This window comes from Acanthopagrus latus, unplaced genomic scaffold (genome assembly GCF_904848185.1).
Source record: "Acanthopagrus latus isolate v.2019 unplaced genomic scaffold, fAcaLat1.1, whole genome shotgun sequence".
NCBI lineage: Eukaryota > Metazoa > Chordata > Actinopteri > Spariformes > Sparidae > Acanthopagrus > Acanthopagrus latus.
Window position 1 is genome coordinate 231,855 of NW_023504081.1, and position 22,529 is coordinate 254,383.

Genomic DNA, 22,529 nt, shown 5'->3' on the forward strand with positions numbered 1-22,529 from the left:
TGGTTGGAGGTGAAGCTGGCACTGGAAGGTGTTCCACTTCCTGTGTGTAGCCAAACTCATAGTTAATGATGCATCTGACCACTGCTGTGTCATCCATGCACCTCACAATATAACAGATTGGATGCCCAAACATATTCCACAGGTGTGTGTTTGTATGTATGTATGTCTGCATGTATGTATCTATCTAGAGGAGCCTCACCAAATGAAAAACACACAGGGACCACACAACTGAAAATACATACGTCAAGTAGATGGACCTTTTGCAGGTTAGTAGTATAAATAATTAGTAGTGGTCATTTCTGTTAAAGTAGGTTGTTTCCATCAGCCGTTTTTCTAAGAGCCACACTATCACAGAGCTTGGCCTAGCCTACTACATCAGATACCATAAAAATCACTCTAACAGGCATGAAAACGGGTCAGGGTTGAAAAAGGTGAGAAGGATTCGACTCCTCTCGGGGGTCCAGGGGCATGGCCCCTCGGAAGACATTTTTTAATATTTCATATTCAAGAGCATCAACCTGATGCATTTTTGAGAGAAAAATCAAGCAGAATTACAAGACAGTATGAATGTATAACAAAGTATCTATCTATACATGGTCACATTATGCTATATAAGAAATGAGACTGACAACTTCTCTCATGACATGCGCAACAGCACAAATTTAATAGCGCAATCTGCTGCAGAATTAAAAAAAGCAAGCCCTTAAAGAGTGTGTTTTGACTGTGTCTTCTTCCTGTGCACTTCTGTTTGACAGTGTGCCTGCAGTGCATGGCTGCCCTTGCTTGCATAGTTAATAGCAGTTTTTATACCGGGCAGCAAGCCGCCAATTCTGTTGTACTTTTTGTGGCTAGGTCCACGGATTTAGAGAGAGGGCGATATATTGGAGGTCTGTTCTGGTCCACCAATTTGCCGCCTGGGAGATTACACCTCAGAGGTTATCTAAATCCGGGATGTTGATGTGCCAGCTATGGCATGAGATGGGTGGAGGTGTAAATGACCTGCACTGTTGTGCGACCCACAGCCGGGGAGTTTTAAAACCAGGAAACAGCTGATCACAGCAGTCAGTCCATCACTTCATCCACGGACATTAAGATGAACAACTGGACAGCTGCAGAGATCCAGGAGATGCAGCGTCTCCTCGATCTCTGTAGCTGTTTGGTTGTGTCCACTTGTCGTTGTAGTGGCAAGCTATGAATGGTTGCTACTTTCAAATTAAAAGCCCCCCCGCTAAGAACCCAGTTCTAAACTCTATATATGCACTATAAAGCTCTTATTTGAAGACAAATTCTTTCTTTTTCAGACAGAGAATGTAATACACTCTCTCTCTCTCTCTCTCTCCCACAATATTCTGCGTCTACATGCCGTGTTCCCTCAATACTTCTGTTATCATCCCTTGCTCGGTCATTAATCTAAATTTTCATAACGTAAAAGACGACACACAATGGGTTTACTTACGGACATTTTCAGTGCATCGAGTTTGAAGAAATGTGTTTTTACGAATAGATTCCGGTGTCTTTGAAAAACAGTCATTAATGCTCTTTCTGCCTGGTGAAAGACATCTTAAACGTTAAATTAAACGTCAACATCTTCCCAAAATGTAAACGACCTAACCTGAATCGGCATCGTCATGTTGTCTGCCTGCAGCCGCTGCTGACAACTGCGGTTGGTCAATGTACGGTTAAAATGACATCAAGTGTTCAATGTTTACACCTCCTAACCGGGAACTTAAAAATAATATGCGTCTCACCTGAGCTGGCATTGCCATCTTGTCTTTGCTGCTGTGATAACTTTAATTGCCGTCTCGTATTGCCGCCTTCTTCTTCTTCTTCTTCTTCTTCTTCTTCTTCTTCTTCTTCTTAAATCATTAAATCGTCCTCCCTGACCACCGTAGCAACACGTAGGCGTGGTTTATATGGGGCGTGGTTTGTATGGGCGTGGGTTGTGGTGGCTTCGTGGGTCCCAGTGGCTGCAGTTGAGTATTAATGGACTTTCACAGGAGTGGCAGCTCATTTCTAGGTAAGAGTCAACTTCTGATTTCTTTCTGCTACAGTGCTGACTACTTTTTTTTGTCTGTTTCTTTTTTTCTGCTGAAGTATTCTTCTGGTGTGAAATTGACGGCCACTCTTTTTTTTTGCTAAATGTGAAACTGTAACCGATTTTTTTCTGTTTCATCCGCTAAAAAGTTAGTTTTTTTGTGCTACAGTTAGAGAAGGTGGACTTAAAGACTGTGTAAGTGAAACTATCCACTGTTTCTGTTTGAGGACGAGTTGAAGTCTACTTTTGCTTTAAAAGGTCCTTTGCTGTAAAAACTTTCATGGCATTTATTGTGCCCTGTATCTTTGCTTCTTCCGTTTCTCCTCCTCTGTCTTTCTTTACCCCGACGCCTTCCCCTGTGTCTTTGCTTCTCCTGTTTCTCCTCCTCTGTCTTTCTTTACCCCGACGCCTTCCCCTGTATCTTTGCTTCTTCCGTTTCTCCTCCTCTGTCTTTCCTTTTCTCTGACATGTCCCTCTGTATCTTTTCGTCTCCCATTTCTCCTCTGCCTTTCCTTTTCTCTGACAGCTCAGCTCCTCCTGTGTTTGTACTTCTATTGGTTTTCCTTCTTCATCTTCACTCATCTTGTCTGAAGGCTCCACTTGTGTATTTGTGTCCCTCATTTGTTTTTCTCCTTCACTCCTTGTTTTTTCAATAAATTCCTCATGTGACATCCCCTCCTGACACACCACTTGCACTGTGAGTCCTTCATTGTAAGAAAATAATGATTGGTAACACATGACAAATTGCCCAGTAATAATATTGTGTATGATATCTACCTAAATTGATCATCTGTGTAAATCCAATGTTTCCTATGATAATCTGGAATAATCTAGAAAAAAATTCAAATGATAACAAACAACTGTACTGTCTGTCTTAAGTCTGTATTATTGTATTTTTCATGACTGTTTGTGTCCACTTACCAAATATTAGTATGTTGACTTCAAGTGAAGAACATATATAACAACATTAACATTTTCAGATCAGTTTCACTAATGTCATTTTAAATGACATGCACAGAAAGCTCCTTTAATCACTTATACACAATGGCAGAGATTCTAAATATTTCTTCTATTGACACAAATGTCCATAATTTAAAAGGAATGGTTTAACTACATATGACTTACAGTTTTAATTATGTGAATATGTATGTTGTAAAATGAACTTACTAAAGGCGTCTTCAGAGTGACAAGATCCAGTGTAACACTAGCTGAATTCAGTGGTAGGACTCGAGATGGGCTCATCAATGCTTTCTCATCCTGTAAATTTGACAACATAAATGTAATAATTGTAATAAAAAATAACATACTGCATTGACATTTCTTGTTTACAAATAAATAGATTTATCAAGAATGAACTTCAATCCCCAATTTGCAGGTCTTCTTCCAATAAAGGTTTTAAAATTACTGTGGTGACTTCTTAACAACTTCAAAACACCTCCAGTGATAAAGACTCAGTACTTTTTCCATAAATGGACCTCCAAGACCATAAGTTTGTTTGCTGCTGCTTCTTGTGACCTTGCTAAAAACTGATCGAGCCCCACCGACCTGTCCTCGCATCATGTCTTCCTTTCTCTGTTTCTCTTTTGAATCTTCTCTTTCATTTGGTCCATATTTCCCTGACCTCATCCCATCGTTATCAGATGAGCTCTCCTCTGTTTCTGAAAACCATAAAGACATATTTTGCTCAGTTTGGACTTCAAGATTCTGGTACGTGTCAGCACTGAAACTGATGACAAGTCTCACCTGTCGCTGCAGGATGGGCCACTTAAACTCACAATCGTATGTCCCATCTCCTTCAGAGGAGTGCTCTCTGTTTCAAAAAAACATCAAGATTTATTTTACTCATTTTGGATTGAAAATTCTCACAAGGAATCAAAACTGATGACAACTCTAACCTGTCTTTGCAGGACATAGCGCTTCACTGTCTTTTTCTTAGGCAGGTTGGGAACCCTTTGTGTAACTTCTCCCTCTGACTCTTCTGAATCGTCATCTGAGTCATCCTGCATGGGTTTCTAGTCATCTGTCCCACCCTCTCAACCGTCATGATGGTCTGTCCCGTCATCTTCTGAGGAGGATGGTCTGTCCCGTCATCCCCTCAGGAGGACACCATCTTCTATTTTTAGAAAAGGGCAATGACGATTGTCATGATTGAAAGCACAGGAAATGATTCAAACAACTCTTACTTTTTTCTGCTGGTTTGGAGGCACACATTTCTGTTTTCTGGAGAATTTGTAAGTCTTTTAACTGTGGTTGGCAGATTCTCTTTACTTTCAGAGAGGGCTGAGGACTCAGTAATTTACCTGCAAGTATTTTCTGTTATATATGAGAAAGGTCACACGCCCTACATGAGTCTTTCACTTTTGTGCTCCGGAAAAATTGAAGACTCAAAACAAAAGACGAGGATGAGGACACCCAGCTGCCACACCGCTTAAGTGTTCATGTTGAACTGTATTTGAGGGAAAAAAAAAAGTTTCTGTTTATAGTTCTGCTCCAAATGTTCAAAAGTTGGGCCATTTCAAACATGTGGATTAGTGTTTTTAACAGGTAAATAGTAAAACAATTATGAGTGAATGAATGAATCTTTATTGTCATTGTACAAAAATGTACAACGAACAAACTCCATTGCTGTCAGAGAAAGTATAACATGTAAGAGGTAACAGAATACTATGCCTCAGCAAGTACAACGTAAAGTGTCAGCTGCAAAGTGTCAGCGCAATAAATTATGCAGAGATAAACTGTATATATAAAAAATAAGTCAAAGTCACAAAAGAGGAAGAGGACATCTACTCTGAATTTTGCCAGGAACCAGTGTTGAAAGCATGGCACTGGAGAGATATGATCTTGCCTTTTTGTCACAGTAAACAGAATGAGGAACCCACGTGCAGAGCATTGGTACAAAAGACTAGGGAAACTTTTTGAAGAGGGCTCTGGTACAGGCTGGTACTCGGACACAGAAAGTGTCCATGGCTGCACCTCATGCTCAGGCTGAGGCTCAGGAACAGTAAGCTGTAGCGGCGGTTCAGGTTCGGGAACAGGAGCAAGAAGACATGACTGAGTGGGGATTTTTGAGCGTGGTGCTACTAGTGGCACATGGGGACTTAAATTAGTATGTTAAGGGCCTAATAGGGATAACCTGGCTGCTTCCTGAGAATACAGATAATTACATGAAGCTGTCAACTAATCCCCATGTGGCCAAGAACTAACATTGCAGTGTAATTGTGGTATAGCTGGATCCTGGAATTGGAATGCTGGGTTATACGGATTTTATGGACTATTGGACGCAATTCACGCACATTAGTCTCATGCAGCCCAAAGACAATGTTGGATTTTGAAGACACCATATAGGTATATCCATTATAAAGGATCCAAGTTCACCCTCATAACCCATAAAATGAAGGTTAGGAGCCTGCAGTGCCTCTGACTAGAAGTCCCCGCAGAGGGTGGTGAGGACAGCGGAGAAAATCATCTGAAGCTCTCTTCCTCCCATCCAGGACATTGCTAAAAAACACTGCCTGACCAGGGCTCACAACATCAGGACTGACACCTCCCATTCCCACCATGGACTGTTCTTGCTGCTGGACTGGAAAGAGGTCCCACAGCCTTCGCAGCAGAACAGTCAGGTTCCACAACATCTTCTTCCCTTTTGCCATAAGACTGAATTCCCTCCTCCATCCATATTGTATATTGTGAGATGTATTGTATATATATTATACATTGTATTACATATATTTTGTCTGCACTTTTTAATGATTTATTTTTCATGTAAATACATGCTGTTTTTTAAAAAACCGTTAATCCTGCACTATCCTGAGCCACTGAAACTAAATTTGGTTCCCATTGCACTGTAAAGTGTAATTTGAATGACAATAAAAGAAAGTCTAAGTCAAAGTCTAAGTCTATAGCTGCTGCAGAATTCCAAATCACTCTAGCCCTGACCTCCAAATAAAGACATGGAGCAGTGGGCACTTTTGGACATTTTGGCACCTCCCTCTGGCAAAAAAGGTTGTTCAAGTAGCATCGACTGCACCTCACATCCATGATCTCACTAGGCACCCAGCATGTCACTACCAGTGCCTGACTATGCCAACCTAAGGCCCCCAGGAGCCCCAGGGGCTCCACCCCACGTCCATGATCTCAGTAGGCACCCAGCATGTCACTACTAGTCCCTGACGATGCTGACCTAAGGCCTCCAGGGGCCTCGCCCCACGACTAGGAGGCCGTGATCTCAGTAGGCACCCCGCATGTCACTACTAGTCCCTGACAATGCTAACTTAAGGCCCCAGGCAACCCAACACCTACATGCATCTTGAAATAATCTGAGTTGCCTCCAGAGGCCCAAATAGGCCTCAATGGGCTCAAAGTGTTCTAGATGTGCCCAAAATTAAAATGTATTTTTACTTTGTCTGACTTGTCTACAGGGTCAAGCAAGAGCCCCAGATGGCTCCCAGGAGCCCCAAACTGAAATTGTAATTGAAGACCATCAGACATGTCTGCCAAGTGTCTGTGTCAACACTGTGGTTCAACACTGTGCGCCCCCAGGGGACCCTGAAAAGACCTGGGCTAGGGAAGGTACTAGAAGGCTGTGCTTCAGTGTTCTCCATGAAAGAGTGTTTGTGAGTCTTCAAGATTGACAGCATTTGGTGCTGAAATCAGTTTTTCTTACATTAAAGAATCTTAAGGGTGTATGTTGGGTGCTATAGCCTTTATTTACTGGGAGGGTGGTCTAAACGACCTCCTGAAGTTTGGGGTCAAATTCAGGTCACTTCCTGTTGGGACAGACAGACAATTTATGGGTCCTAATGTTCAGCTAGTTAGACCTCAGCTTTACAGCAAATGTGACAGTGAGTTGATACAGCCACATTTGGGTGAACAGGCCTCAGTCATACACTTGCAAAGTCTGCCTCTTGATTAAGCCTCGCTGCTTCTTCCACCAAAACTTATACAAATGATCTAGGCCCCCCAAGGACCACTGTTATACCCCGGCCTAGGATATACCAGAGCAAAACATAGTGATCTCTCCCTTTCCTACCCCCCCCCCCCCCAAAAAAAAACCCCAACAAAAACAAAACAAAACAAAACACCAGAACAGCAAAAATAAGGGATTTTATTTACCCAAATGAAAAATACTTCAGGGTGAGCAATACCTAAAACAATAAACAACACAAGCTGGGTTTTAACACAAAAGTCAACATAAATACAGGTCTTCTTACCTCACTCCCTAACAAAAAACAGGAGAAAAAGGTGTACAAAGAAAAAAGGCTACTCACCCCTACTAACCTGGACTGAAAAAGTATTTTAACAATTATTTACAATATTTACAATATGTGCCAAAAAAGAGATACAAAATCTCTGCAACACCGAGATTTAAATTTGCAACAGTCACTAAATCAAGACAGTGATCTGAGTGAGAGAGAGGAGCTGGAGGGCTCATCAAGTTATTTCTAAGTTGTTTTTTTTGTTTTGTTTTGTTTTGGTTTTTTTTTTAATTGTATATTCTCACAGGATGGTCTCCACTGACCTTTAACCTTGACTCAGGCCTTCCCAGACCAGTTAGTCTTCTGAACTAATTTGGCCACTGAAGCAGATGGAGGGCTGAAACTTGAACTATGTACCGGGGGCAGGGCCAGAGGGCACGTGTGGCATCCATTATATTCTTAGGTCGAAGGGACAAAGTTGCATACGTTGGGAGTTTCTTCATTTCTATCATGATAACATGGTGTCCAGTTGTCTTTAGGCCTCTTGGGTCATATTGTTTTCATTTCCTATTAAGTGAGACAAACTATGTCATATGCACTTGTGTTTACTGACGCCTTCGCTTCACAGTAAAAGTGACTGGGAGTTGATAAACCCTTATTTGATTGAACAGAACTCAGTACTACATCATATTAATCTGTCTGTTTGTATAATTCAGAAAAAATAAAAAAAATACAACGTCTCACTTCTTAGGCCTCAGCCAGTTGGCTGATCACCTGTGGTGCTTCAAGGTCTATTTAACCACATACTATCATGTAAATGAATACAATATATAAACACATTTATTTATATATTGATCTTTACAGCATTGAGCATTGAGCCACCATGGTTAAAATGTACATCTCCTACTGCTTCAGGATCCAAAAGAGGACACAATAGCAACAGATCAAGTCTTTGACAATAGGCCTCAAATTAAATAGATGTAGAACCCAACAACTTTTCTCAAGACCTTTGAAACTTTGGAGTCATGCTTACCCTCTCCAAAATATCACGCTCCTCCCCCCAGCAGGTGGCCCTCAGGAATAAGGTTGGATGAAGATGCATTTTATGGCCTTGTGAATGGCCAGGACAACCAAGGGCCCTGCACTGGGGACCCTCATAACCCCCCAAGTAATGATTGGAGCAAATTCTGAAAATTAAAACAACATTTTTACTTCCCTGCATCATTGGTGGGAGTATAAGAAAACTACCTTCCTCTTCTGAACTGTTGAACATAGGAGACACCGCATAGGGCTTTTGGACAAATCTTTACTGTGAAGCTTTTCACAATTAGAAAAGCGGATAAATATGGAAAAATAGATACAAAAAACTCTTTAGCTAAACCCTGTTAACATTTAAATGTGAGGATTACTGGACTTATGACTTTGGGAAAACAAATTCCACTATTTTGCAAGTTGAACTGTTCTATTGATCACATCAAATTCAAGGAACTCTGCAGGGTGACTGAACGTTTTAATGCACATGCTTATTTTTCCCCTTTTCTGAAGGTTTTGAACAGTTTCCATTTCCTCCTGCTTTCTCCTTTCTTCCCCTGTGATTCTTGAAATTTCCTTCTCTTAAAGGGCATCTTCCAGGTTTGTGCTGTTCCACTTGATCCTTCTTCACTTTCCCTCTCATTCGTCTCCAAATGCTCCTCTTTTAGTTTTCTCCTTTGCACTTCTTTAGCCCTACTCCTCGTCATCACCACATGCTCCTCTTGAATCTTTGTTTCTCTCTTCTTTCCCTTTTCACTCCTACTCTCCATCTTCTCCAAAGGCTCCTCTTGAATCTTTGTTTCTCTTTTCTTTCCTTTTTTACTCTTACCCCCCATCTTCTCCAATGACTTCAGTTGAATCTTTGTTTTTCTCTTCTTCATTTTTTCACTCTTACTCTCTATTTTCTCAAAAGTCTCTTCCTGTGTCTCTTTCTCTGTCTTTTCTCCTTCTTTTATCTTATCTTCTGTCTTATATTTGTCTTCACCTTCAGTCTTTGACTTCTCCAAAGAGCCCTCATCCACCTTCATTCACCTTCTTTTTCTTGTCCATTATATTGTCCCGCCCTTTCTTCACACAGATTCTTGTGGAATGTTGTGTCTGCCACTGAGACTTCATTCTCCAACAGCCACTCCTTGGACACTGTTTCTCCCACGGATCCTTAACGGATTACGTTAAGTAAATAATGATGATGGTTACTATTGAAAACTGTACCAGTATTCATCCTTTGCACTATGTATTTACCTGAGGGAAATTATCTGTCCAACTGTGGATCCAGCCTGGTGTTTGATGCTGTTGCCTAAAAGTGTATAGTAAATACATGTTGAGAATTATTTTGAAAGAACATGTTATTTGTAAGAATGAATAAGTTAAATATGAGTCAACATTCAAATTCAGAAAAACGGTTAATGTGTTAAATATGTAGTTAAGGAGAACTGAATCTCATTTCATTTGATGTGGAGTTATACTAAAAACAGACTTCATTACCCAGGATGCTCTTGGGAAAAAGGTGAACGTGGCGTGATGGTGTCAGATTCTGTTGCAGGAAGCTATGCTGTACCTTTAGTTTAGTTAGCACACGCTGTATGTATGTTTTTCTTGTCGCTTTTCTTTACTCACTAAAGGACTGAATGGAATGGAATTAACAGTCTTGCTTCGTCATTTTTAGTCATCAGCTGATTCTGATACATTTTTTGGTGCTGAAACCCAGGAAGCAGGAGATAATGGCTGACGAAGACAGAGACTACGAGGGCGACTGGACGGTGGGGAACAACTTACTGAAAGGGCAAAAAGAAAGTGTCGGACAATATGGAGTTCCACCACGAGACTGCTGAATCAGATCGATGCCGAACTATTAAAGGAAGACCCAAACGTTGGCCGTGTACAAGAGATGCTGGTCATATTATCAGCAAAGGAGGACAGCTTACGTGAGCTTGACCGTGTAGTGGAGTAACACACTTCACTTGAATATGCCGAGGAGGAGATCAAACTCGCAGAGGATTACAGAGACCGCATCATCGGTATGAAGGCGCGAGCCCACCAAGTGATCAGAGCACATGAGACTGTGAGTAACGGCGATCCCTGGGCTGCTCGGCTAAGTGATGTTAGCGCAAGCTCCGCCGGCTCTCGGTACAATAACCTGACCATGAGACTGCCAAAGATGAAGATTGATAAATTCGATGCAGATGTAAGTTTATGGCAGGTTAAAGCTTCAGTCTCTGTGAAAGTGAAGGAGTACAGGGAAGGCGGGAAAAAAACCCAATGTTAATTTAAAAATGTAAAAAAGGAACAACCTGGATAAAGTTCAAATAAAGATGATCAGTAGTGAGATTGTTGTTTTCATGTTCAAGCACTAGGCTTTTTGCCAATTCTCCGCCATTGTTTGTTCACACAGAACCAAGCAGCTCCAGTGTAAAGACGAACCAGTGTGTGCTTCACACAGAAAGCCGGCGCTGCAGGTCCAAAAGAGGCGTGATGGTACTGATCATGACGTTGAGATCTGTGGGGGTTTTTTTTCAATATGTTTCCCCTGGTGTCCTCCTGCTAATCTAAACATGTACCCGCTGACTGTTTTAATCATATGGATGCAGCTATAATGTGTAGTGATTAAGGTCTTAATCATCATTAATCATTAAGGTCTTCTAAATGACATGATTACATAATGGGCACGAGTAAACAGGACGCTGTCTGACTCTTTCACTCGCGGGGAGGGATGCTGTTTTCTGAGGAAAGTTCGTAGTCTGTACTCTCGTCAGGAGGGCTGACCGTCGCGGTGATTTTTTTCAAGACTAACTACAACAACACAATAGTGGAAGGAGACAAACCCTCGGGGAATTAACTCCTTACGACCCTGTGTCCTTTGTCTCTAGACCAATAAATACTCTGTAACTGAATGATGTCAGCAATGCTGGTTACTGATTGGATCCTGATTATCCAATCACAGTCATATCATGACTTTGATCACGCTCAGAGAGAGGGACAGACATCGGACAAGACAAGACAAGCATGGCGGAGCAACTGCAGAGAGGGAGGAGTAAGTGCCCATTTTCAATCAAAATATACATTTTTGTTCATGCTGGCCAAAAAAATGCTGTCAGTAGTAATTTTAACTGTTACAAGTGATAATATTTGAAGTTATTTTAAACATATATCATTAATTTATAGGAATTTTTCAAAGTCCATTGCAATGGACATCAGGAGCTGGGTGGGTTTAGCTAACACTCACATGTTTAGTGTCAGTATATAAGCCTGTAAGCTTTTCATAGGTAAAGTATGGAGTCACAGTTTATCTACTCATGATTATAACTTTTTAAACACATATTTTATAATTCTAGTCACTGTGTGTGCTTCCACCAGCTGCGAAACTACATCCTGTTATATCGTGCGATCATGCGTGAATTCGAGAGGGCTACACCATCAGAGAAATCAGCCTAACAAAAGGTGGGAGTCAGCTTGAGGTGAAGCCAGTGCTGGTGTGGAAACACAACATGCATATCGAGTACTTGGCAGTCGCCTGTTGGCCATTGGCTGGCACTAAGAGAACCACCTGTGTGGAGGTGACGATGGAGGGAAGCTATGACAGTGGATAGAGGGACAGTAGAGGAGATGGAAGATGAGGAGAAGGAGAAAGAAGATTCAGAAGTGCCAGGGATTTCACACCTCGGCTGGTAAGGTTGGTATGGGGAAGGCTCTGTCGCCTCCCCCCAATCCATGGATTTGTACAACCATTTTAAAAAGGAGGGAATGCATATTTTCTTTGTGAATTTACAGAATGCATTTACAGAAAAATGTGAACATTTGTCAAAGACCAGGATGTTAACTGTGAAGTATGTGGTTTCAAGTTTTCTTTTTAAATAGAGGAGTTACCCCTTGTTGAAAAGTTTATTGTCATATTACCCATGTTTTCCCTCCCAATAAACCTCATGCTTTCCTACAGTCAAGGAAAAAAAAAGAAAAAGCTTCCGGAGAGGGTAGAGAGTCCCCTACCCTAAACCTAAACCTAAACCTAAACCTAACCCAAGCCAGGCAGCACTCAGATCAGATGACTGCTCAGTGATAACGCAACAGCAGAGTGACCGGAATGTCAGCCGTCTCTTACATGTACATCTGCAGCGGCTGAATTATTTATTATTACAATTGTAAGCCTAGCAAGGGGAGAGAACCTGTTGGAGAAGGCAGAAAAACAGACAAAAAGAAGCAAAGCTAACGGTTGACAAACAGCTGGAAACGTGGAAAACACTAACACACAGAAATGGGAAGTTTGGATGGAGAGTGAACGTGGTACGTTACGGAGGGAGATGCCAACGCACCTACCAGCCCTACTGGGATATTACGGCTGAATACGACAGGGGAAGGAGAGTGTACTTCATGTCGCCTTCAGGGGGAAGGTGACCCTGTGGATTTGAACCACCATTTAAACCAGAAGGAAAGCTTATTTTCATCTGTGTTTCATCTGTTTTGACTTTTATTCCAAAGCACTTAAGGTGAAACATGACACTACAGAGATTCTCCCTCCCTTTCCCTGGAACCTGCTTCATCAGAGCTGGTTGTTTAATCTATCAGTTCAAAATCAGAGGAGGCAGCAGCTGCAGACAAGACGGACGTGGTTGTTCATCCTCACAGCCTCATATTTGTACTTCTGTCTTAGGTTTCTCTGTTACGCTGTTCGTCTCTTCTTCAGTTCTTCTCTGTATTTAGTCTTTGTTCTCCCTGTACTCCCTGTCAGTTTTCCAGAAAGGAAATGTCAAACCAATCTGTGCAGATTCCTAATCTTTGTATAGTTTATATACATTTAAGGTGAAGCCTGTCACTTTTTTTCAGGTGTCAGCGTGCTGAGAGGAATTGGGAGTCAAGGTGAAGTGGGAGAGTACAGGACATGGACGAAGAGGAGGGGGAAGATGAAGATTCAGCCTCCCTCCACACAAGCTCACTACTGAAAAACTGTAAATAAGTTTGTTTTGTAATAAAGTTTGTTATTTAAAAAAAGTCAAATGTTTTCTCAGTGTCTACAGAAAAAAATGGCCCTGTGACAGTCATTTTCCTGTTGTCACGGTCAGTGTTGCCACAGTAATCTTGAAAAAGTAATCTGAAACTGATTACTGATTGCTTCTTTAAAAAGTAACTTTGTTACGTTACTGATTACTTGTCTTTAACAGTAACTGAGTTAGATTACAAGTTACTTTATTAGTTACATTCAGCAGCTGCCAACAACACCCTCGCTGCCTCAACATAAAAATGACCTCCTGCAGAAGTGGAGGCTGCAGCTCGCTGCTTAACACCACCTGGTGGGCCTTGCTCTGTGAGCTTAACTGTGCTGTGCTGCGACTGTCATGTTTTTGAAGCTTGATAGTAATTTGTTGCCAGCACAGAGTTTACGACAAACCTTAATATTCTCATCTGTAGCTGCCACAAACTCAAAATAATGACTATCTCCTGCTAGAAACTTGTTGCGTAAGTGACATCACTCACCGAGATGCAAGAAGAAAGCAAAAATACATACTTTTACCAAGGAAAATGACTAAAGTAAGAGTAACACATAGTGACTTGAATACTTAACTTTATTATGATTACTGGTTTGGAAATATCAACGCGTTAGATTACTCATTACTGAAAAAAGTGGTCAGATTAGAGTAATGCGATATTAAGCAACAATTTACAGTACACACAACAGCAAAAACACTAATATAATCATAGAGAGGCAAACATTTCTCTGCCTCTGCCTCTTCCTCCTTGGGCTTTGGGTAAGGGACATGGCCCTGGTGGGGGATCTGGCTGATACCTGAGGTTGCAGAGGTTGCTGGGGTGGCCTGATGCAACAATCCGTAGTTCCGGAGACGCATCACATTCTACAAAATCAAAAAATCAACGGTAACATTTAGTGCCACTGGACTATCCTGCTGTTCCGTCGTGGATCACTGAAGGATTACTCTTGGCCTGTTGTCCACTCAGAGCAATGGGACATATAACACTTCAGTCCAAAGAGTTGCTGACATGTTGCTCTTTTGCTGATTCGTAAGCTCTTCTTCTTTTTTTTTTCTTAAAGTATTTTTTGGCCTTTCTGGCTTTATTGACAGTACAGCTCGAAGATAGAGACAGGAAACAGGGTAAGAGAGGGGGAGTGACACGCAGCAAAGGGACCCGGGTCGACTACCGGCCCGGGTCCCTTTGCTGCGTGTCCACTGCAGAGCTTCAGCACATGGGACGCACACGCTACCAACTGAGCTAAAACAGGCTATATTACAAAACGAGGTGAACTGGTTTAGTCTTAACTCTTGGTTGACGGTGTTGGGAGGGGTCACGTGTTGATTCCCCAGTGTCAAATAAACAAATGGATAAGAAGAGGACACAGCCATCAGGTGCCCAGGTCAGGAAAAAGACAAGAGAAGAAGAGGAGAAACCAGCAGAAGATAAAGGTACGGAGCCATGTCAAATACTCTTCAGAAGTGTGACCATGCATGTAATGAGATGAAATGACGTTAATTAGTAGAAGTTAGGCTAACTGGTATGTTTGTTGGCCTCTTGCTACACTGCTGGCTACAATAGTAGATGACGACAGCATCCGTTTTCAGTCCAGCTGACCAGCAAACATTCTATCTAATTCATTTCACCCTAATAATGTAACACAACATGACCAGCTCACATAGTGTGTGTTAAACATCACGTTAGGTCCTGTGCTGCTCAGTAAAGTCAATTATCACTTCTGGAAGCTAATTGCTGGTGTAACTTTCTGTTTTTCATTTTACAGACAGTGGCATGTATTTTGTACACAGCTGTACATAGTTTTTTTTTTTTTTTAAATTAGTCACAGTTACTTATAGTTAGGTACATTTTGTTATTTTTTAATTTGTTAGCGTTAGGGCTGCACAGTGGCCCAGTGGTTAGCACTGCTGCCTCACAGCTAGAAGATCCCCGGTTCGCGTCCCTGTGTGGAGTTTGTATGTTCTCCCTGTGCAAGCGTGGGTTTTCACCGGGTACTCCGGCTTCCACAGTCCAAAAACATACTGAGGTAGGTGTCCGTAGGTGTGAATGAGAGTGTGCCTGGTTGTTCGTCTCTATGTGTAGCCCTGTGATAGACTGGCGACCTGTCCAAGGTGTCCCCTGCCTTCGCCCTAAGTCAGCTGGGATAGGCTCCAGCCCCCCCGCGACCCTGCAGAGGATTAAGCGGCGTACATATATAATGTGTACAGATAATGGATGGATGGATGTATGGATAGTTAGCGTTAAATATTGTTAGTTAGATCCCTGCACATGGACTCTGCCTTGACGTGTCGTGGAGGCTTGCGTGCCTCTGTGATACCAGGGAGTGTCCAAGTCCCTAGTATCACCGAGCCAGACAAAAGAGTCCATAAAAAAATGTCGAGTCGTAGAAAATATCACAGGAACTTATCCAAGCCAATTAAGGAAAAGAGGAGAAGAGCCAGAATGAACGAGAGCTTGGGCAAGTTGAAAACTCTCATCCTGGATGCATTCAAAAAAAAGATAGCTACAGACACTCTAAACTGGAGAAGGCGGAAATCCTGGAGATGATGGCGAAGCATCTCTGGAATCTCCAGAGGGCTCAGATGACCGCAGCCCTGAAGCACTTCGGCTTCATAAACCCCCTGTTCTTCCACTTTTAGGAGGTCTTCAACAATTTTTCAACAAAAATGTTCCTTTAATTTAAATTTTCAACATTATTTTTATTTCACTTCTTCTATTTTCTATACACTTAATTTTCATTTTATATTTTTGAATACATACAAAATCAATAGGAACCAGATCCACTGCATGACGCCCCCAGCTAGTGGGGTTCATCATTTTTTAAACCTTACCTAACCCCTAACCCTGAAATGTGCTCCTAAACACTTTCTGGAAGTAGGAGTTTCACTCTGACACTTGGTTAAATTTCAGCAAAAAGTTGGAAACTTTTCAACTTTTTATAGGTATCTATAGACCTAAATGACCTGAAATGTGCTCCTAAAAACTTTCTGGAAGTAGGAGTTTCACTCTGACACTTGGTTAAATTTCAGCAAAAAGTTGGAAACTTTTCAACTTTTTATAGGTATCTATTGACCTAAATGACCTGAAATTTGCTCCTAAAAACTTTCTGGAAGTAGGAGTTTCACTCTGACACTTGGTTAAATTTCAGCAAAAAGTTGGAAACTTTTCAACTTTTTATAGGTATTTATAGACCTAAATGACCTGAAATGTGCTCCAAAACACTTTCTGCAAGGTGAATTTTCACTCTAACACTTTCACCAAATTTCATCAAATGTTTACTTGCTCGGATTCATGATCCATTGCTACCAGTGGACTCAGGGGACCTGGAAATGTGGGGGTAGACCAAGTTTTAGCTCAAAAGAAATATGGGGAAAGGCAACGATTTACCACTTGAAAACTGGCACTTATCCCTATACCCCCCTTTTCCTTTCCTTTCCTTTTCCTTTCTCACTTTTCTCCTCTGGAAAATGATGATGGAACAAGAACACTGTCTACAGCTTCATCACTTGTCCAAACATAGTGTGCCACATGCCACGGGCACCAGGTGGGCCCGCTGGCTTTAAACATCCCCTTCCCTAAGAAAAATAATCCCCACACCCTTTATCCCTCACCTCCACCCTCCCTATCCCCAAAACCCTGACACCCATCAGGCACAAAATTTTGGGAGGAAACGAAGACGATGGGTTTCTTTTGGGGGTGAGGGATTCACAAGGCCTCACCCCCCACATCCCCCACCCTCCCCATCCCCTACCACACCTCCACGCAAGGAGAGTTTTAAGGACAAAGCTATCTCAGCCCATTAGGCACAACCAGTCATTAGACGAGTGGTTGCTTGAAGGAGAACATTGGCCTTTTTTACTCCTTATCCCGGTTGATCGAGGTGACAGAGTGCTGTCAGTAGGAAAATTAACAAGACAACAAGCTAGAGTCAACCTATGAGGGCAGACATAACCAAAAGAGGAATTAAGAATGTCTGTCCCCATAGGTTCGCTTTAGCTGCCGTCCTGATACCTGGTGAATATTGTGCTAAAAATTCTCCTTATTATTCCTACTGACAGCACTCTCTAACCTCGAACAACAGGGATATGAGTTAAACACATCCAACGTTCTCCTTAAAAATGTGATAATTTAGGGGTTAAGGTGTGGATAGACATTCACCACAAATGGCAACACACACCGACAAATGAAAATCTATGACATGCCTAGAGGTGACATACACTTATACCCCTTCCCTTCCCCTTCACCTACCCTACCTCCCTCCCCAGTGGCATCCCACCTGAAGTAGGGCCATGAATAAACAACCAAGCAAGGGCAGTCTTTTGTGTATATGTAAATATACATAGCTGCCATTGGTTTGGATAAACAGGCCACATAGAGGTGGAGGTGAATGTTTGGGCTTTGGGATGCGCTAAGGTGGAGTACACTCAAGGCAAGCAATACCTTTCAGGTTGCCAAAACCGTCAGTGGGCTTTGACTTCAAGCAGTTATTCTGAAAACTGTGTAAAGTAGGTGCTTTGAGGTGGACTGTGGAGAAACAAAGTAAAGAGAAAGACTGCATCCCTCACCCCCACCCTCCCCATCCCCCAAACCCCTAACCCCATCAGTCACAACCTCTCTTTAAATGAGTGTTTCGTTAAAGGGAGACACACTTATACCCATTCCCTTCCCTCCCCTTCCCTACCTCCCTAGTGGCATCCCACCTCCGGTAAAACAATGAATAAACAACCATCCAACAGGAGTCTGTTCTAATTTTGTAAGTAGTTCAATTTTATATATATAGTTCAGGTAGTTATGTTAAGATTTAGTTATGGTTAAATATAGTTTGAGTCATTTTCAATTATAGTTACAGATGTTTGCTTAGTAGTTAGTTAGTAGTATTTACATTTAGTTATAGTTTGATAGTTTTAGTTAAGTTGAGTTACTGTTCTAAATATTTATTTGTAGTTAGGCAGTTATATTTATGTCATCATAGTTAGATGTAATAATAGTACCATTTAGTTAGTTGTACATAGTTATAGTTAGTTAGGATCCCCCACAAGGACTCTGCCTTGACGTGGCGTGGGGGCTTGCGTGCCTCAGTGGTCCGAGGCATTCTCCAGAATGGCTGTACCCAACATGGCATACTCCTGCCTTGCCACACAGGATTTAACTGTGCTGGGTATGGCCGTTCTGGAGAATCCCTGGGATGACGGGGGCCAGACTAAAGAGTCCAACTTTTAGCAGTTTTAAAAGCACTTAACAGTTTCACTAAATTGTTGACACTTGGACATGACAGCCAGAATGGTAATTTGACAGCATTTGCTTCATTTTTCGAGCCAACTCTTAAGGCAAACTTTAGAGTTTCCAAAATTTATGTATGTTAGTGCGGTCATATAGATGAAACTTGAGGTTTTTATGTTGTTATTTAACCTGATCCGTCACCGTCATCCTCCCCATCACCCAAGAACTGCACCCATCATGCACATCACTTGTTTTGTTAAAGTGCCACACATTTATACCCCTTCCCTTCCCTTTCCCTAACCCTACCTCCTTCCCCTGAGGCATCCCACCTCAGGTAGTTTAATGAATAAACAGCCAAGCAGGGGGAGACTTTTATGTATTTCTAAATATACTTCTTGCGGCCGTTACTTTGTTCAGACAGGTAGCATAGAGGTGGAGGTGAACGAGGTGAAGCAGGCACAACTTCTAACTGAATGAGTGATTGCTTGAAGGAGATAGTCTGCCTTTTTTACTCCTTATTCCTGTTGATCGAGATGACCGAGTGCTGTCAGTAGGAAAAATAAAGAGACAATTCGGTACAATATTTACCAGATGTCACAAAGGCAGCTACAGTCAACCGTGACAAGGAGACCAGCAATAGTGGTTCAAGCACCTCCCACTGTTCCTCCCACTTTATAAATAGAGGGCTGGATGAGGCCTCCCTCCTCTTTGTCTCCAAACTTTTACCAGGCTGAGTGTGTGCTGGTGCTCACCTGAGTTTACCATGTGTATTTGAAATCCCTCACTGTAAGTAGCACGTCATCCGCTTCATTTGGATTATGAAGTTTATTATTTGAAATATAAATTGTATCCTAATTTACAAGTATTTAACAATATTTGGAGCTGGATGTCTAATTTGTTTGGGCAAATACTGTAATTTGTTCTCTTTTGTTTAGAACCATGGCAATCGACCAGGAAGAACTATAATGCCAACATTCACATAATTCTGGGAAATAAACAAGACGAACTGACTGCAACCTGTGTTTCCTGGTGGTTTGTGGTTCCAGTTAGAACCATTTTATATACAACAAGCTCCTTACTTGATATTGCCGATGTGTTTCGGGGCAACATGTACTGCTCAGGTATTTTATTTATCGGGGGCAACTCGCAGATGGAACTTTTGACGCACAGAAAGAACATGCACTTTTGACATATCAATGCACAACCCCAATGCATAAAAAAATGAATAAATCATCAGAGCCAGCCTCTCCATAACAAAAACATGTCTTACCGTCTTACCATTTTAACTTTTGCAAACAATCAAATTTAAAAAAATGTAGGTAGATTTGTTTTTATTTCAAACCATGCACGTTTTTAAGCATCTGAAGCAGACACTTCACCACAAAACAATGCAGACTGATGTAAAAGTTTGTGACTGTACACTGCAGGGCATGTGAGCGGAGCGTGTGAAATATAGTCGGAGCGCAGAGCGGGTTTTAATCCAAAGGCCAGAGTGATGGTTCCTTTTCGCTCCAGTTCCAAGACTGGCCACTAGATGGCAGTACAAGGCCATCCACTGGCTCAAACAGACAGAACACAGCACCCCAAAACAATCTACTGTTCTTTACAAACTGAAAAGGGTTTCAATCGACAGGCTCTCTCCAGCAACAGAGCCGCTGCATGTTAGTTTAGGCCACATCGGGCAGTGTGTCCCAGCCGTAATTCAGTGGAAAACGTCAGGAATTGCTCCCTCTTTTAAATTTGAGCGAGCGTGGAGCGATTTCACCGGAGCTGAATGAAATTTTAGGTGAGCGGAGAGCACTCTTTGAGCGGAGCTGTCTGGTATAACTTTGAGTGATGGAGCGAAGCAGCGAACACCCACGAAAGCAGGGAGCAGAAATTCTCGCCGCTCAGCTCCGCTCACATGCTCTGGTACACTGTGTACTGATATAGAGACGCATATGTGGCATATAAATACTGATAAGATAAAATAAATACCAGTGTGAAGAAATTGGAAAGATTTGTCTGTAATTTAGATTAAGCTCATTATTGACACTTTAAAAGGGGGCGAGAGAAATGCAAATATTTTGCACAAATTCGATTGGCTGTAATTCTGCTCCCTGACCTCGCAGGAAAAAGGCACACCATACGGAGGTTATGTAAGGTTACATAAGGTTACGTAAGGTCCATCCTCCACTATGTGATTTCGGACCCAACAATTTCACTTTCAACAGATATAAATTTAAAAGATTAACCCAAATTGACTCCAAATGGCAAGAAAAATGCTCCTGAACACTTTCTGGCATAACAACTTTTGGCTCTGACACTTGCAGAATCATGTCAAAGGCCGTAACCCTCTGCGATGTACCCTTGCAAAGTTACAGAGCATCCGCTCCCTTACAGAGCTAACGTAACATTAGCCCTCCTGTAAAACACCATGTTTGCCATTATCTCAACTTCTCACAGATTAAGATCAATCATATGGCATACACTTCCTCATAGCATGTAACTTAACTTTTAATTAGTACAAAGGAAAATAAAAGACAACTTGAAAATTGACATTTTAAAAAAAGCAAAACATAACAACAAAAAAAAAATGTAAACAAAATCAAAACATCAACTGTGCCAGTGGGAGTGTTTGTACTATCCAGCCTCTGCTGGGTGTCAAGTGTGGATGGACAGTCAGATACAGTCTTAGTGCTGGAAACAGAGTCAGCCAGTCTCTCAGTCTCTCTCTCAATTCAACTGGCTTTATTGGCATGAGGTAACACTGTACATACTGCCAAAGCACTCGTTTGTGTGCTGAATGTGTTGGCGATCCATAAATATATGTCTGGACTAAAAGCAAAACAAATAATGGCAACTACTTAGAACAATGAAACTTACAAAACTACTTATCAAAATTTTAATAAAACAGCTGGAATTAAAATAGAACAAAAATTATAAACTATGAAAGCAAAATATCAAATTCAAAGTAGGAAGCAAACATTAACAATGTGTGCAAAAACTCTCAGATATGAACTGAGACAACAATAGAGAACACAGTCAACTGTTGTAATGGTTCAAGGTTTGTCTTGTTGCACTGTTGACACATTAGCTCAGGCCCATTGTCAGACATCTATAGCTCCATCAGAGCCTTGATGTCATTGATGCAAGATGTTTTCCTGTCATTGTTCTTGGAGCCAAAAGCCTTCTCCACCAGGTCCTGCTTCCCCCTCTGGATCTCCACCATCTTCTCCTCTACTGAGTCTTTCACAATGAACTTGGTCACGACGGCTTTCCTCGTCTGTCCCAAAAGCCGGCAGCGGTTAATAAACTGCTCCTCAGTAGCAGGATTCCATGCAGGTCCATGAGGAAAACATGTGAGGTGGCTGTCAAGTTAAGCCCCACCCTCCTGCTTTGAGTGACAGAAGCATGATAGCAGGACTGTCTGCTGCAGTGCTCTGAAACTCCTGGATGACACGAGTCCTCTCCTTTTGACTCATGGTGCCATCCAAATGCATGAAAGTAAAACCATGCTCTCTCAGTGGAGTCTCCAGAATGGAGAGGAAGCATGTAAAGTGAGAGACGACCAAACATTTGATGCTGCTATCTTCACATCGTGGCCTGAGGAGGTTTCCCATCAGTGCCTGCACCTTTGAGCTTGTCCTCCACTTCACCTTCTTCATTATCTTGTTCATCTTGTGGCAGGACTCCACCTTAAAGTCTCCACAAACAGGAAGTGGCTGCAGGAACTCAAACAGCATCAGCTTGTCTTCTCGGGTTCGACGTGTTGGTACACCATGAACTGAGGGTTGCAGGTTCCTCCAGTAAACATGGGGATGGTTTCAAACAGCATCTTGTGGAAGAGCAGAGCGACGGGTTTGTACAGCAGCTGGTTCCTCAGCAGGAAGCTGTAGTAGATGACACAGTGCCGCTGACTGGGGATGGTCACACACTTCTTGTCTCGTGTCAGGACCTCTCTGTAGAAGCCCAGCGCCTCCTGGAACTTGCCCCGGTGCAGCAGGTAGGCCCAGATTATCACAACTGTTCGGCCTTTTCCTGCTTTGCAGTGGATGACAGCAATGTGCTGCTCATCCTCGCTCAGCCAC